The following is a 15947-nucleotide window of genomic DNA, read 5'->3' on the forward strand; positions in this document are numbered from 1 at the left end:
CCCCACCTCCAAATGCCATCACATTGAGGATCAGATTTCAACATAAAAATTTTGTTGAGATACAAATATTTCATCTATAGCATGCCTGTTTGAAAAAAATATTATATACAATGGTCTGAGAGTTCAAAGTGATAAAATTAAATGATTATTCATGATAAAAAATGATTCACCATGGTAACATATTTCCTTACAGATAGGGATTATTAGAGAAGGTGTATAAAAAACATAAGACAAAATGTTAAGAGTTATTGCTCACTAAAGCATAATACAATCTAATAGTCTCAAAATAACACAACGGACATGTTTCACTAAAGCATAATACAATCTAATAGTCTCAAAATAACACAACAGACATGATTTATTAAATATAGAATGCATAAGGGGGCAATATAGCAAAAACATGCAGTCAAATGTCTAAACTGAAATTCCAGTTACACCCTTAAGAGCATTGAGATCTTGAGCCTATTATGTTCTCTAACCAATTTTTCCTCATTTGTTAGAAGAAAGATCTACCATCCCTGGTTGGTATGCTCAAGGGTAGAGTGTTGGTCCAGCTTGTGGATGTCCCAGGTTCAATTTCAGGTCAGGGCACACACGAGAAGTGACCCTCTGCTGCTTCTCCAGCCCTTCCCCTTCCCTTTCTATCTCTCTTTTTCTTTCCTACCCACAGCCATGGCTCAATTGGTTTGAGCACATCGGCCTGGGCACTGAGGATGGTTCTGTGGAGCCTCCACTTCATGCACTAAAAATAGCTTAGTTGCAAGCATGGCCCCAGATGGGCTGAGCATCGGTCCCAGACAGGGGTTGCCAAGTGAATCCCAGTCAGGGCGCATGTGGGAGTCTGTCTTCCTATCTTCCCTCCTCTTACTCAAAAGAAGATGAAAATAAAAGAAGAAGAAAGGTCTACCTCACAGAACTGATTTGAGATTTAGGGTGATGATCTTCGTGTAGTTAGGTACCCATAAATTTTAAGGTTTATCATTATTAGTAGTACTGTTATTGAAATAATAATAATGGCCTACTATTGACCAGGCATGGTCTAAGTCTTCTGTTCTTTGAAGAGCATAGTAGAATTGACAGAAAATAAACAAGCACTGAACATCAAGAAAACATATTTTTAGATATTTCTAAATGCTTAGAAGAAAGCAAAACAGGGTGATGGGCTAGGAGTAACTAGGAGGCGTGGGCATCAGCAGAGATGCCAGGAAAGGCTATTCCAGGAGAGGTAACAATGCTTTCCTAAGAGTGAACGATGAATGGGAGCCCATTGTCCAAGGATACAGAGGGAGCATTCCAGGCAAAGGTGGAAAGATGGTGTTAGTTGACAGATGGTGAGGATGTAGGAGGAGGGGATGGAATAGGGAATGATTAGGGATTAGATACATGCTCATTTGCTTGTTTCTTTTTAAACTGGAGACGTACATATTTGTATTTTAAATGGTTAAAAAATAAATTATTCTTATTTAGAGGATGGAGACAGGGAAAGTACTTCTAAGTTTTGTTTTCTTTGGTCTGGTTTAGTTTTTTAAGGCTTGTTTCCAGGGTGGTGATTCTGTGTGGTTGGCATCTATTCTGACTGGTGGGAGCCCACGTCATTCATATTGTTATGTGTTTTGAAAATCACAGCTTGTATCTAACATTTCATTTTTTGAGTAGGAAGAATACAACTGGATTTTTTAAACCCTAGAACAATGAATGTGTCCTGCAACTTGTCAGTAAGGGAAGAAGTCATAAATTGCTGGAGTTAGAATGCCATGCTCAACACTCCTCCCTTTTCATAAGTAATTATGTTGGGTCGCTGATGGTTGTTCAGCTTTCTAGCAGATTTGTCAGGCTTTTAAGTTATCGTCCACTCAGAGACAAGGACATTATCCTCTACCATAAGGAATGCTGTGTTTTAATAAATGAACAGTGATTTACATAGTCTTAGGAACCATTTCTATACATTATTATAAACTAGGAACAGCAGGTAGCAAAATTAGCAATTGCACCATCTCAGATTTATAAAGAAGATTTTTTCACAGAATTATAAAATTTCAGTATTTAGAGATTGCCATTGAAGCTTATTATTCCAGACCATCATTATAGAGATGAAGAAAATTAAACCCAAAAAAGTAAGCCACTTTCACACACACACTTAATCAAAAAGATACGATTCTAACTAAAATTGAAATTACTTAGTTCCCTGGCTTGATCTCTTTCTATACATAAACACACGGGGACACGTATGTTTGCTATATATAAAGGAAATTGGATTCTTCTGGAGACTTTAAAGGCAAAATAAATTAAAGCTCTCATTCAATCCTTATTATATAAGAATAGTTTATTGAATATTTGTCTAGGACCACATAATCTTTCTTGATCCAAACTTCCAACAGAATAGGCTTCATAATCTCTACATTTCATATTTTAGTATAGTTCTAAAACAGAAAAAATGAGACGCAGTAACAGGAAGTTTGCATCTCCACTTTACAAAGGTTTGGAGAAATTTGGAATAAGTATGAGTACAGGTCTTAGTCCTCAGACTAGACACCTAGATTACTCTATTTTTAAAGCTGTAAGAAACTGGCAGTTACTTGTAAAGCCTTCTGTGAGGTTATAGCCAGAGGGTATGCTATCTGCTTAAAGAGGAACATGGCAATTTCAAAACTGGGACCCTCTCTTTTTTTTTTTAGCCAAACTGAAAAATATTCTTTTGAAATACAATAGAATTTTCCACTGATAGGTGCTCTGCCCCAGCTAGTGAGTGGACAAAAGATCCACTAACAATGGACACTAACCTCCAATACCATCGTTGCCATATCAACGTGTTCAGAGAATGGTATACAGGGGTTGTTTGGCTTTTATGCTCATTAATGCAAGTTAGTAATAGATAAAGAATGATGATGATGTCATTCTCCAGGGTGGCTGGATCGAGGGCTTTTGGTACCTGATGCTCAGCCGTGGCCTGAACAACATGCAAACTAGGGATGCCCCAGATCAGACTATGAACAGGTAGGTATTAAACTTGGTCTGTATCCCAGAGTTGGAGCACATGGCAGACAGCATGTTAGGAATGGGCAACCATACATTAAAGTGCAAAGCACAAGGGAAGAGAGAAAGAAAATGAATATTTATTAAATGCTTTCTATGAACTAAACTCTGTGGGAGTCACTTTGAACATTATGTCATTTAAGTTTCCCAACACCCTTTGAAAAATAGATTATAGCTATTTCATAAAGAAAGAAAATGAGGATCAGGGAGGTTAAATAACTTCCTTAAAATTAGGTGGTTACTCTGTGGAGCAGCTAGAATTTGAACCAATTCCAAGCCAAAGCTTCTCCCACTGAACTGAGACTTAAGTGCATAACCTGGTTCTATACCCAAGGAGGGCATCTAGGTATCAGAAGCAAGACAACATTTGTGAGTTTAGTCAAGTAATTCTAAAGAAAGGTTTGTGAGCTGCTGTGTTGTTTTTTTGAAACAAGAGCTTGCCTAGTTTTAGACATGACATTCGTATTATATTGTAGACCTGGGATTAAATATTTTAGTTCCTCTTTCTTGCAACATCAAAAATGTGGCCAAGTGTCAGGGAAAAAAATGTCTTGTCCCTAAAAGTGAGGGTTAAAAAATAAATTGGTACTTGTACCAGCTGCTGACATGAACATCACTGCCTCACAACTCTCAAACCCAAATATTTCCTGCATCTTCTCTGCCCTACCAGGAATTGCTGCTACCAAACATTAGTTTGATAAATTTTCACTTCTCAAATTCAACTTTTCAGTTCCTATAACAAATCAAGTTGTATTAACTGATATGTGGAAAATGTCAAGCTTTGGGTACAGCCCATTGTCTCAACAATAGTTGTCTTTGTAGACAAAATAACCAGCTCTGTCTTTGCTCCAGTGAGTAAGCATAAAGATGGGTTATGCTTCAAGGAGCCACATAATAAAGCAGGAAATTAAATTTTGAAGGCTGTTTTCCTTATGTTCAGGTACCAGCAAGATCTGATAATACAGACCCGAAGACATTGTCCCATTTTGAGAATCAGTACACCCACGACACATTTAATCCAGTAGCTCTCTTTTCTTAATGAATATTAAGTGGAAAGAGTCCTGTTATACCAAAAGGGTCATCAGAACACTAGCCAGTATTTACTGAGTATTTCATTGAACATGGGCACTTCACATTTGATTCTCATATGGGTCATGAGATAGGTATTATTATCCCTGTTGGCAGTAAGGATGTTGAAATTCAAAGATGTTACACAACTTCTCCAAGTTCACAAAGTAAGTGACAGTACAGATCTTGAAGTGGAATTGAGGTTGAGCCTTGGCCATAACCGCTCAGAGGGCCCAACTTTCTCTGCATGAGTCAAATATTCAGAGTTTTGTCACATACCTACTGTTCCAGGGAACCAAGACTTGGGAGGCAGATTGCATAGCCAAATGTAAAAGACTAGTATTTGATGGTGAACATGAACTTTAAGATTCACTTAATGGGTCCAACCCATTTCCCATCCAACTTGGTGACAGGCCTGCACCTCCGCAAGTGCTCATGAATCCTTCAGCCACATGTTAGCCTGAAACCTTCTTCAACCTCTTCGTGTTTTCAGTCTCAACCACTTCTTCGATAACTTCAATGATGCACAATACAAATGCCCATAGTAATAAATAAAAGCAGTTAAGACTTTTTGAGGGCTTAACCTTACTCTGTAACCATTATTGTCTTAATTAATACTCCCAACAGCCCTGTGAGGAAGATGCTACTTTTAATATCTCTATTAGAGAGGAAGACATTGGGGCTTAGTGAGCTTAAGTCCTTCCCCAGGGGTGCACTGCTTGTAAATAATAAATGTCTTCATCTACCTCTGAGTCCACAAAGGATGCTCTCATCCTGATAGTCCAGGTGCAGTTCTCCAGACCAGCAGCAGCGTTAGCATCACCTGAGAGCTTGTTAGAAATGTAGAATCTGTAGCCCCACCCTGGACTTACTGAATACAAAGCTGAATCTTAACAAGATCTGCAGATGTGAGGTAGTGAGGTATGCACAGAGGGGTCAAAACCACTGCTTTCAATAACAGCTTTGACTGGGGGGGGGAATCTTTGTGAACTGTCTGGGCTCACTCAGGACAAAGAGCTGCTTGAGACATGGGCTTTGCAGTGCTAAAACTGGGCGAGTCTCAGACCGGCCAGGACTAGTGCATTGAGCCCCCTCTGCGGAGAGAACAGTGAGCATTTCCCCATTTTGTGGGCTTAAGCACATCCTGGGCAGGCTTTCAACCTGCCCTGTGGTCACAGAAACTTGCTGATTGTGGCTTCAGATAGTGCCACTGATGTACACAATATGGACAGGGCCACCACTGAGGAAAGATGGACTCTCCACCCTCAGATCCCCGAGAGTTACCACTGTTCACATCTGGGTTCCTGAAATTTGACATTTGACCCAGGCCGTGACACAAAGGATCCCTTTCCCTCTCATCAGTCTTCCTCACTCTAGGACAGCGGTTCTCAACCTGTGGGTCACGACCCCTGCGGGGTCGCCTAAAGCCATTGGAAAATACATAATGCATATCAGGTATTTACATTCCGAATCATAACTGTAGCAAAATTACAATTAGGAAGTAGCCACCAAAATTATATTTTGGTTTGGGGTCACCGCAACATGAAAAACTGTATTGCAGGGTCACGGTTGAGAACCAAAGCTCTAGGATAATCACAGATCAGCACATTATAATTGCAAAGAAGAGCATACCATCCTGTCTGATGGGTTCATTCACTTAGTTCATGAATCTGTTTTTCTAAAGCTTCAGTAAAATCTGGATATGAGAAAAACCCTTATTATTTTAATATGAATGATTTCTATAAGGAAAATTTAATCCATGTGTTCATAATTTACTCAAAGATCATATTATTGCATTGTAGAAACTATTCATCCTTAAACCATTACTACAGATTACTCCTTGTGAAGAAATTGTAGAAATTGTAACCCAAATCATGGCTCAAGGTGTTGTTTATCTTCAGCAAAGATAGAAGATAAGTTCTACGTGTGAGTTCTGAAAGATTTCTTTGTCCCAAGGGAAAGCATTTTAAATAATTTATACAATAATATTTATACACAAAAAATATATTCAATTTTTGGTATATAAAACAAAATGATTCCTTTCTTTGGCTTTAATTTACTTTGTGGGTACTGAGAAGGTCTTTGTATTATTCTCAACTGTTAATACCCTGTGGAGGGACCACTAAAATCTTCAGTGGCCATGCTAAATCTCCCTGTCAGAAGTTTTACTTATTTCTCCACTGAAATTCTGAACCAATTGCTCAGACCCCTACCCCTACCCGTGATTTCATTGCTATGTATATTTAGGCCTTTATCTTGCCTCTCAACCACACAGAAATTTTAAAAACAATCACTGCCATTCATTCATTTATTCAGCAAACATTTATTGAGCACTAACTCTGTGTTGGGTCTTGTATAGAATATAATTAAAATGTCAACAGTACCTTAAGTAGCTATTAAACCAGTTTGTAAGATAAAACTCAGAAAAATAACCACAACATAGTATAGAATGTTTAACTGTCATTACAGATGTACATAAGTAAAACTTAGACATTCAGAAGTCCAAGAGATTTATTTTCAGTGGTAGGATCAGGAAAGAAAATTAGGCAGAAAATTTTGACTTGAGCTCCTAGTGAGATTCACAGAGAAGAAAACCATATACAAAAAAAGACCCAGAGCAGGAAAGGGTAGGGCACCTCTGGGAATAAAACATGTCCAGTCTAGCTGGAGTGTAGAAAGAAGCTGTAGGAGAGATGAGGTTTCAAAGGCATTTCATAACTGATCATGTGATTTGGGATGTGATTCACTAAAGAACAGGAAGTCATTCAAGATTTCTAAGCAAGGAATTGTCATAGTCTGCCTAAACTGTGTTCACCCAGCAGGAACATCTAGGAAGGACGGGAGGTAGCAAACTCGTCATGCAGAACTTATTTGGAGGCCATTAAAATAGACCCAAGAGAAGTAATAAAACTTACATTAGCATCTCCTTCTCCCACCCTTAGCCACTGGCTGTCAGCATCTTCAAAAGAATATCTTTTTATTTTTGCTTTTCTTTCACCAAAGAGTCTTCAAATGATTCTTATTTAAGAAGGACATAGTAGGGTAGGTTTAACCAAAAAATAAAAAGAAAAACTTTGATTTCTTAAGGATACATTGTCATTACAATATGCTGGGTTCCCTGCATATAGCTTCTTTAATTCTCAAAACAGCCTCATGAGAAAGGTATTGTTATTTTCACTTCACAGATGGGGAAACTGTGCTTAGGTTGGTTAATTCCTTACTTTAAGAATATTGGGTTGACATTGTTTCCCACAGGAAGAATCCAGAATTCCCTCATTCTGGAAGAGTTTATAACCTTTCTCTATTCTTTTCTTTTCTTTATTGATTGAGTGATTGATTGATTTTTATTTTGTAAAGGAGGGGAGGCAAAGACAGGCTCCCACATGTGCCCCGACCGGGATCCACCATCAAGCTCACTAGGGGATGATGCTATGTTCCTCTGGGGCATCGCTCCATTGCTCAGCAACCAAGCTCTTCTTACCACCTGAGGCAGAGGCCATGGAGCCATCCTTAGCACTCAAGGCCAACTCACTTCAATTGAGCCAAGGGTGCAGGAGGGAAAGAGAGAGGGAAAAAGAAGTGAGAGGGGAAAGGGTAGAAAAGCAGATGGGCACTTCTCTTGTGTGCCCTGACTGGGGATCAAATCCAAGACATGCACACGCTGGGCCAACACTCTACCACTGAGCAAACCAGCCGGGGCCATATTTATTTATTTTTTAATTAAATCTATAAGATTGCCATTGATTAATAAGATTATGTAGATTTCTGTAAAACATAACCTGTACATTGCATTGGGTGCCCACTACCCCACGTCATATCATCTTTCATCACCGTCTACCTGGCTCCCTTTACCCTTTACTACCTTAATTCTAGTGTTCAGTCAGAACAAAGTCACGGTCAGTGTTCATTCATCTCAACTGAACCCGGCCAGAGAGACCATGAGGAATGACAAGGAGTTAGGGACTGGTTGACTATCATTGGATAGAAGGCACCAGATGACACTGGGTGGAAATGGGGCAAACAAATTAGAGTGATGATGACATTAATTTTAATCCAAATAATTTCAGAAGTTGTATGGATATAGGAGAAAATGAACCTGGGGCCTTTTAAACAAGTATTCACAACTGGATAAAACTCATTAGACTAAATGGACAAAATTAAGTAAAGTCCAGTATTCTCAGGATAGTCAAATAACCTTTGGGTTTCTTTCGTCACCTGTTTCTGCCATCAAGGACCCCTTAGATGGCCACCACAGTGGGTCTAATACCCAGCAGACTTCCCTCCTAACTGCACATAAATTGAGGAAACATATTTTATATTTTTGAATTGACTGTAGCCATGGAGTGTCTGGTGAAACCAGACAGGTTCGAATAATGAAAGCATGAAATCACTCCCCATTTTTCACAGGAAAGGCTAGAATATTTAATAAAAACCAGGCAAGAGCCAGGATTTATGAATTTATCAAATGCCTCCTTGGCCAACATTTGCATGGAAATAATTGTGGATTTTTCTCTTGGCATCTCTAAATATTCCCTTTTCCACCTCAGAAATGAAGACTAACATGCATTCAGCCACACAGCTCAATGACCAGATCGAGCAGTGAAAGAGCTCACTTTCCCTTTCTCCCTAGGTTAGACACTTCACTAGGGTCTCTGTCTCTCTGTCTCTCTCTCTGTCTCTCTCTCTCTGTCTGTCTCTCTCTCTGCAGTCTAATTCACACTCACTGTAATCATTTTATATCTGAAAATAGCGCTATGTTTCCAAAAGTCATAGTTTTTCATTGCACAGGATAGTGCAGTAAACTGCCATATTCGTCACGCTTTTCCACTTCCCAGGGCTGGAAGCTGAATGTCAGAGGGAAGGCTCCCTCAAGTTTTTATGGGGTGGAAAATTTTGACTGTAGAGAAAATCAGACTAAAAATAATGTACTCAGTACCCATCCATCCATCCATTTCACAAATAATTATAATCTACATGGCACTCTGCTAGATGCTATGAGGAGGAAGCTTTGGGAAAGTAATTATGTACAATTACAAATTCTAATTAAGTGACATGACGTTTCTGGAGAGTAACACATAAATGACCTAAATGGTGAACACACAGCCCCCCAAATGGTGATGATGACCCTCACATGCTCACGGCCTTCCATCAGGGCAATGTGGCCATGCCATTGTCAAGTGTTGGATGAGGAATTAACTGTCTATTTTGCTTACAACATATTATATACAGGTATAATTCTCTTTATATCTGGGTAAATGTTTATTATATGATTATACTATTAGATTATATATTATATAAAATCACATTCCATTTGTATGCATGATTGGTAGGTAGAGAGAAAGAAAAGAAAGGGAGCATGGGAGGAAGGGAGGACGGGACAGGGGGAGAAAAGAAGGGAAGAGAGTATGAGAAGAAAGCATCTGCCTTTCCAAACTATTCCATTTCTCCTTCCCCTATAAAGTGAATGCACTTGTCCAAAAATCAAAGTACAAATGTTACATTATTTTTTTATTTAAAAAATCAGGTTTTAGTGATTCAGACAGCAGGGTTGATGAGAAATAGATAGGTTGTTCTTGGGGTCTGAGGGCTCGTAGATGTCCATAAAAGAAGACTTCCTATTGCCATCTATCCCTCTATGTCTTCTCCTTCCAAGACCTTGGAGCTAGTCAGGCGTGGCCCTCGTTCATGGGTCTCAGACCACGGCCCCCAGCCCGATGTTTGCCCCGGCCACTCTGGGTGGTGGAAGGGCCTGTGGGAAGTGTGGGAAACCCTGCTCTGAGTGCCACCTGAGACTTGGCCACATTTGAGAGTTCTCTAGTCCCCAGTGTCCAATCACATTTTTGAGCTGAAACCAATCTCCTTTAAATTCTCAGGAATGCCCTCCATTTTAGTTAAGACAGTTTAAATACTTCTGCAGGTTAAAACTTCAAAAAAAATTTTTTTTAACTAAAATTTCCACTGAATTAAGAGAAATCTAGGCTAAAGAATTCAAAGGCTTATCTCTCTCCTTGGGAGGAAGATGAGAACATTTCTCTCATTTCTTTTTCTATATTGCAGATAATTATTTTTAGATGGTATCTACATCTGTATATCTATTACCTGTGTCTCTATACAGGATGGGGCAAAAGACTCACAACTGTAAACCTACTTTTGCCCACCCTATACCATCAACATCTACACCTTTATTATCTGTCTCCACTGTTATCTACCCATTCCACAGATTATTTCTTAGTGGATCATTTGCCATATTATGTTTCCAATAAGTAATCTCAATGCACTTCTTAGCTCTAGTTAGCCACACCAGCATTCCATTGAAAACATTTCAAAATCACAAGAATTATAGGGCTGAAAAGGCTCTCAGAGTTGACTTACTTGACATTTCCTAAGCTTTGAATATTCCAGTACACATTCACAATTTTTGGTATATCCACAAGTTATGGTCTATTATTTTCTTAATATATTTCTTCAAATTAACTTATTATTTTTACTAAAATACATTATTTTAAAAGTAAGTCTTATTACATAAGTGGAGAAAAACTTGTAAAAAAAATGCTCAAAGATAAATATAATGAACAGAAAACATTGCTCAGCCCGAGCTGCTACAGTAGGCAAAGACTGGGCCTAAGGCTGCTCTTTGCCCCATTTCTTTATGTCACTGCATAAAGAATTAAAAAGAAATAACTTTCCTGGCCGGTTGGCTCAGCGGTAGAACGTCGGCCTAGCGTGCGGAGGACCCGGGTTCGATTCCCGGCCAGGGCACACAGGAGAAGCGCCCATTTGCTTCTCCACCCCTCCACCGCGCTTTCCTCTCTGTCTCTCTCTTCCCCTCCCACAGCCAAGGCTCCATTGGAGCAAAAATGGCCCGGGCGCTGGGGATGGCTCTGTGGCCACTGCCTCAGGCGCTAGAGTGGCTCTGGTCGCAACATGGCAACCCCCAGGATGGGCAGAGCATTGCCCCCTGGTGGGCGTGCCGGGTGGATTCCGGTCGGGCGCATGCGGGAGTCTGACTGTCTCTCCGTTTCCAGCTTCAGAAAAATTAAAAAAAAAAAAAAAAAAAGAAATAACTTTCTTGTTGTGTGATTTAATCTTACTTAATTCTGAGTCTATGTGTCACTTAGAAAAAACTATGTCCTGCTTTGAGAAACACTGATCAAGCTTACCCTCACTTTGCTCAGGAATCGGGCCCTGGAGGAAAAATGGGTTTATATGTTGCTCCTGGCAGAGCTGAAAACAGTCTTTGACTTTCTTGACCTCGAGCTCCACACACTTACTTGCCCATAAGTTATTAAGGAAGCATCCGTGCACCTGCTGTCCTCCTCTCTAACTGATGGCAAGCTCACTGAGGTCAGGAGCCGTGCTCCATGCACACTCTGCTGCACTTGGAGTCTTTGCTCTCTAGACACCCGATTAAGAAAGTTTGACTTGATGTGGAATGTCAGAGTGGTCACCAGGCAGTGTTTGCAAGGAAGTGAAAACCACCTCTCTGCTGCCCCCGGCTCAGGATAAATGGCGGCTCTCACTAGGCACTGTGCAGAGGCGTGGGAGACTGAGGTGGCCTCCGCCACCAGGACAGTCCTGGGGTGGCAGGAAGGATGAGAAGTGGGAAGGCAAAGAGATGCAATATTTGTGTCACTGAGGAAGAACTTACGGAGCACTGAGGAAAGAACCATCGTGAGGGCAAAAACAAATAAGGAATTATAGGGGGCCGAGGGGAAAGTGAAGGAGGAAGAAAACAAAGACTCAGAGGAAGAGAAATACGTATTGGTTCTGGAGACTAGAACTGGCAGGGAAGTTGGGGAGGGGGACCAGCTCAGCTTAAAATGAAACAGTGAGGAACCTCAGCAGCAGAGTTTGAATGAAGAGTGGAATACTCCACCCTGGGAGACCCGAACAGTAGGATTCAGTACGAGTGACTCCCAAAACCTATGTCTAGTCTATGGAACTGTCTTGGCCACATTGTTTCACAGTCTCTATCTCTCACCTACTTAACTGTGCTGAGATCATGTTGCTGGTCTAATAATTTGTTACAGGACACATTCTGGAGGGCCACAGGGGACCCTTTGGCATGGACCACCCAAGTCCACAGGTTCACGGAGCAAATGTTGAGGAACAGTCCACCAGGCAGCTGAGACAGAGCCAGCTCCTCCACCTGACCCGACAGAAAACTGCCTGTGTCCCCTTTAGGAATTTTCCTTGTTTCTTAACTTGCCTAAAGCCAATTTATTTGCATGAACTTATGTTTCTGAGTAAACTTCTTTCTTGGTTAATATCCATCTACGATTTCCCTTCATTGCCATTTTACCGTAACCAGGAGAGAGATCAGGGCAGCTGTGTTGGCAGAATCTATTAGGACTGTGTTTTTATAAAAATCGAGCAGCTTCTCAACCCCCCTGACTTTAGTCCTCCCTTGCAGCTTCCCACCCTCACATGCCTGCCAGTTTCCCCACCCCTGCGTCTTCTCTGGACTTCTCTTATTTTTCTTGGAGATGTTTTTTTACATGTCAACCAACTACAGAAATTGGCTCTGATGTACTAGAGTCTTATGAGGCCCCTGGAGAGGACTCACAGTTATGTCAGAAGGAGAACACTGTCCAAATTCACTCCCAGAGAACCAATTAGCCTCTAATAATAAAACATCTCCCGGGAAGGCAATGGTCTTGGTGTTTGAACAGAAGTCACAGGCCAAACTCTCCACTTCTAATGCTCATTTTATTCACAGATATAGAAATCCATTAGTTCACACTTTTCTTATGGACTTTACAATTTCAGCATCTTCTGTCATCTAGTCAAATTCTTTGTCCTCTGAGTAATCTTGTGAAGGGGGGGATACTGATGACCCTCACTTCAGAAACTACCTCTTATTTATTTCTGAACCCCCAAAATCTAGCACAGAAGTTGGTACAGAGCAAACGCTGAGAACAGAAGTTCCGCCAAATGAATGATTCATGAGTGCCCAGGAATAGTCCAGAGTTAAATGTACAGGTAAAGTAGATGTTTAGATATCTGATAACTTCCTATAATTTAATCTATTGTTGAAGTCATATCACCTATAGAGATCCTATAGATCAGGCTTCCCCAAACTACGGCCCGCGGGCCACAAGCGGCCCCCTGAGGCCATTTATCCGGCCCCCCACTACACTTCCAGAAGGGGCACCTCTTTCATTGGTGGTCAGTGAGAGGAGCACTGTATGTGGCGGCCCTCCAATGGTCTGAGGGACAGTGAACTGGTCCCCTGTGTAAAAAGTTTGGGGACCCCTGCATAGATTATTGATGATTGAAGTACTTATAGCCCATATGTGACTTCTTGGTAAAATTTTTTTGCTAGTACTTTATGAATTCTAAAGCACAAAAGTATTGCTTCAACCTATATGATTTATTAGTTTAATTAAAAGTGCATATAGCCTGTGAAAGCACCATTACTGCTCAGCTACAAGACTTTCCAAGATACTGCCTTTGCAGCTGTCAGGAGAAGGAGAGTGTGGGTAGGCAGAGGAGTCTCTGGGACACAGAGGAGGGTGGAGCGTGCAAACCCGTCCATAGGACGGGCCTCAAACAGGGGAGAGGAACCGGGTCAAAGCACCAATTTTACATTTCCACACACACCTGATCTTTTCCTGGGCCAGAATTGCTATCCGGAGGTGTCAGATCTGGTAGACAGACTGGGGCAGCAGGCTTCCTGGATGAGGCTGTTTGTGAGGTCAGGTGACTGGCAAGCATTAATCAGAATTGTGATTCCAAGTAGTCTATCTCAATAGACAGTAGTCCTATCAATAGACAGAGACGCTCAATTCCAATTAATCGCTAAAGATGCAGGTAGGAAGGTGCAGATATAAGAAAAACAGGTTGGTAAAAATTAGGCAGGAACCTTATTATGGGTTGAATTGTGCCCACCCCACATTCGTATTGAAGTCCTACCTGACTGTCTAGAGAAGTGGCCTATTTGAAAATAGGGTCCTTGCAGGTCTAATCAGTTACAATGAGTACTACTGGGGTAGGGTGGGCTCCTAATCCAGCATGACTGATGTCCTAATGAAAAAGGGGAGTTTGGACACAGACATATCTACAGGAAGAAAGCTATATAAAGATAAAGGTAGAGACTGGAATAATATAGCGTAAGCCAAGACAAACCGAAGATTGCTGGCATACCCCCAGAAGCAAGGACAAGTCGCGGAACAGGTTTGCCCCCACAGCCCTCAGAGGAGGCCAGTCATCCAGACAGCTTGATCTCAGACTTGGAGACCAAAACAGTAAGACACATACTTCCGTCAGAGCCACTGGCTTTATTATACATTGTTAGGGCAGCTCTAGGAAACTGATACAAACCCCCAATCAGTAAACTGGCAAAGCTCCAGAGAACTGGGGGTTAAATGGAGACACCAAGGCAGAAAGGGCCGTCATGGGGACTAGGGAGATGTGCAGTAAGTAAGGAGGGCATGACTACAACTGGTCCAAAGCATCTCAGTCCCCCCCCCAATAAATCCCAAATACTGGAAGCAGGACAAACTTGACCCCATGCACTACCTACTGGTGGCCCAAACTTCCTACCACACTGAATGCTTTGGCCAGTCTAGTCCAAGGCTGTAATGGGTTAGGAACATAGGCTGCCCTCTCTTTGCCTGTAGGAAGAGGTTGCGGCCCCTGTTGATATCATAGGAGGAATGCTGCATCAGAGGTCATTGCCAGCCAATTCTTGAGTTTACATTTCTTTTCTTAATACCTTCTTACAAACATCCTCAAATTTGTTTATGATACCTAACATTCTTTAGGTTCTTACACCACCTTAGCTTTGGGGATTTAGATCTGAGATATACCTACCAGTAGCCTAGACTCTCCAAACATCCCTCTTACAAACCCCACCCCCAATATGTATTTATTTTTTAATGCTTGAAGTTCCTTTGGTTCTTAAATGGGTTCTGCTGTTTGGATTTAGATCTGTGCATACCTCCACCAGCATAGACTACCCACACATTTCACAACTGTTCCCCATTTCCCATCTGGCCATTTGGGCTCCATCCTGGGCTCCGCCCTCCCATCTGTAGTTCATGTCTCCTTCTCATTGACCTCCTGTAACTGACCAGCCACACCCCCAGACACTATTTCTGCTAAGTTCTCTCCCATGGGACAAGACGCCCCTCAAATAGGCAGCCAAGAGACAAATTGAGAAATCACATAAGCTAAAACAGCTGCTGAAGGATAATTTGATTATCTAACATGTTACAAGGATAGAAAACTAGTAGCTGTCTAGAAGCACTGGATTTTAGATTAAGGAAGAGTTTTAGAAATGTATCTAATACAACTCTTAGAGAAATAGGGAAACAGATCAGCAACTCCATCTTGATCACAGAGCGGATGGGCACGCAGTGTGCCCCGCCTCTGGTGGGACTTGGCTGTAGTTGGGGGGGCGGCAGATTCTACAGGAAAGAGCCATCAGCAGGGGCTTTGATGGCAATGGGAGAGAACATGAGTTCTCTGGGTACAGGCAAGGATGCGGACGCCGGCCCTCAGCCATAGGCCATGTTTATAGCAGAGGCCTCAGCAACACATGCCTTCAGGGAGCAGAGGGAAGCAGGAGAGATCCCACAAAGCCACTGGTTAGCCAAGATGGGTAGCTAAGATGATCGTGTTCATGAAAAAACTTGTGGCAGAGGGTAAAGTGATGGAATTAGACTTCATTTTATTAATTTTTTATTGAATGATTGAAGTGGCAGTCATTAATAAAATTATACAGGTTTCAGGTGCACAATTCTACAACACATTTCTGTGCACAGTATTGTGTATTCGTCACCCCCCCCCCCAAGTGAAGTCTCCATTCAACACCATTATCTCATTATAACCCCTTCTGCCTT

General features: G+C 41.4%; 1 protein-coding gene across 2 annotated transcripts in view; it reads left to right on the plus strand.

Moving 5' to 3' along the window:
• DAB2 (DAB adaptor protein 2) overlaps positions 1-15947 on the plus strand; it is a 168733-nt gene that overhangs the window by 26611 nt on the left and 126175 nt on the right. The window contains exon 2 of one of the 2 annotated variants that reach the window (XM_066378560.1): positions 2903-2994. The exons of the other annotated variant lie outside the window; for it this stretch is intronic. The gene's annotated coding sequence lies outside the window, so the exon portion shown is untranslated. The remainder of the gene's footprint in view (positions 1-2902; positions 2995-15947) is intronic. 2 annotated transcript variants of the gene reach the window in all.

The sequence above is a fragment of the Saccopteryx leptura genome, chromosome 1, assembly GCF_036850995.1.
Source record: "Saccopteryx leptura isolate mSacLep1 chromosome 1, mSacLep1_pri_phased_curated, whole genome shotgun sequence".
In the NCBI taxonomy this organism is placed as follows: Eukaryota; Metazoa; Chordata; class Mammalia; order Chiroptera; family Emballonuridae; genus Saccopteryx; species Saccopteryx leptura.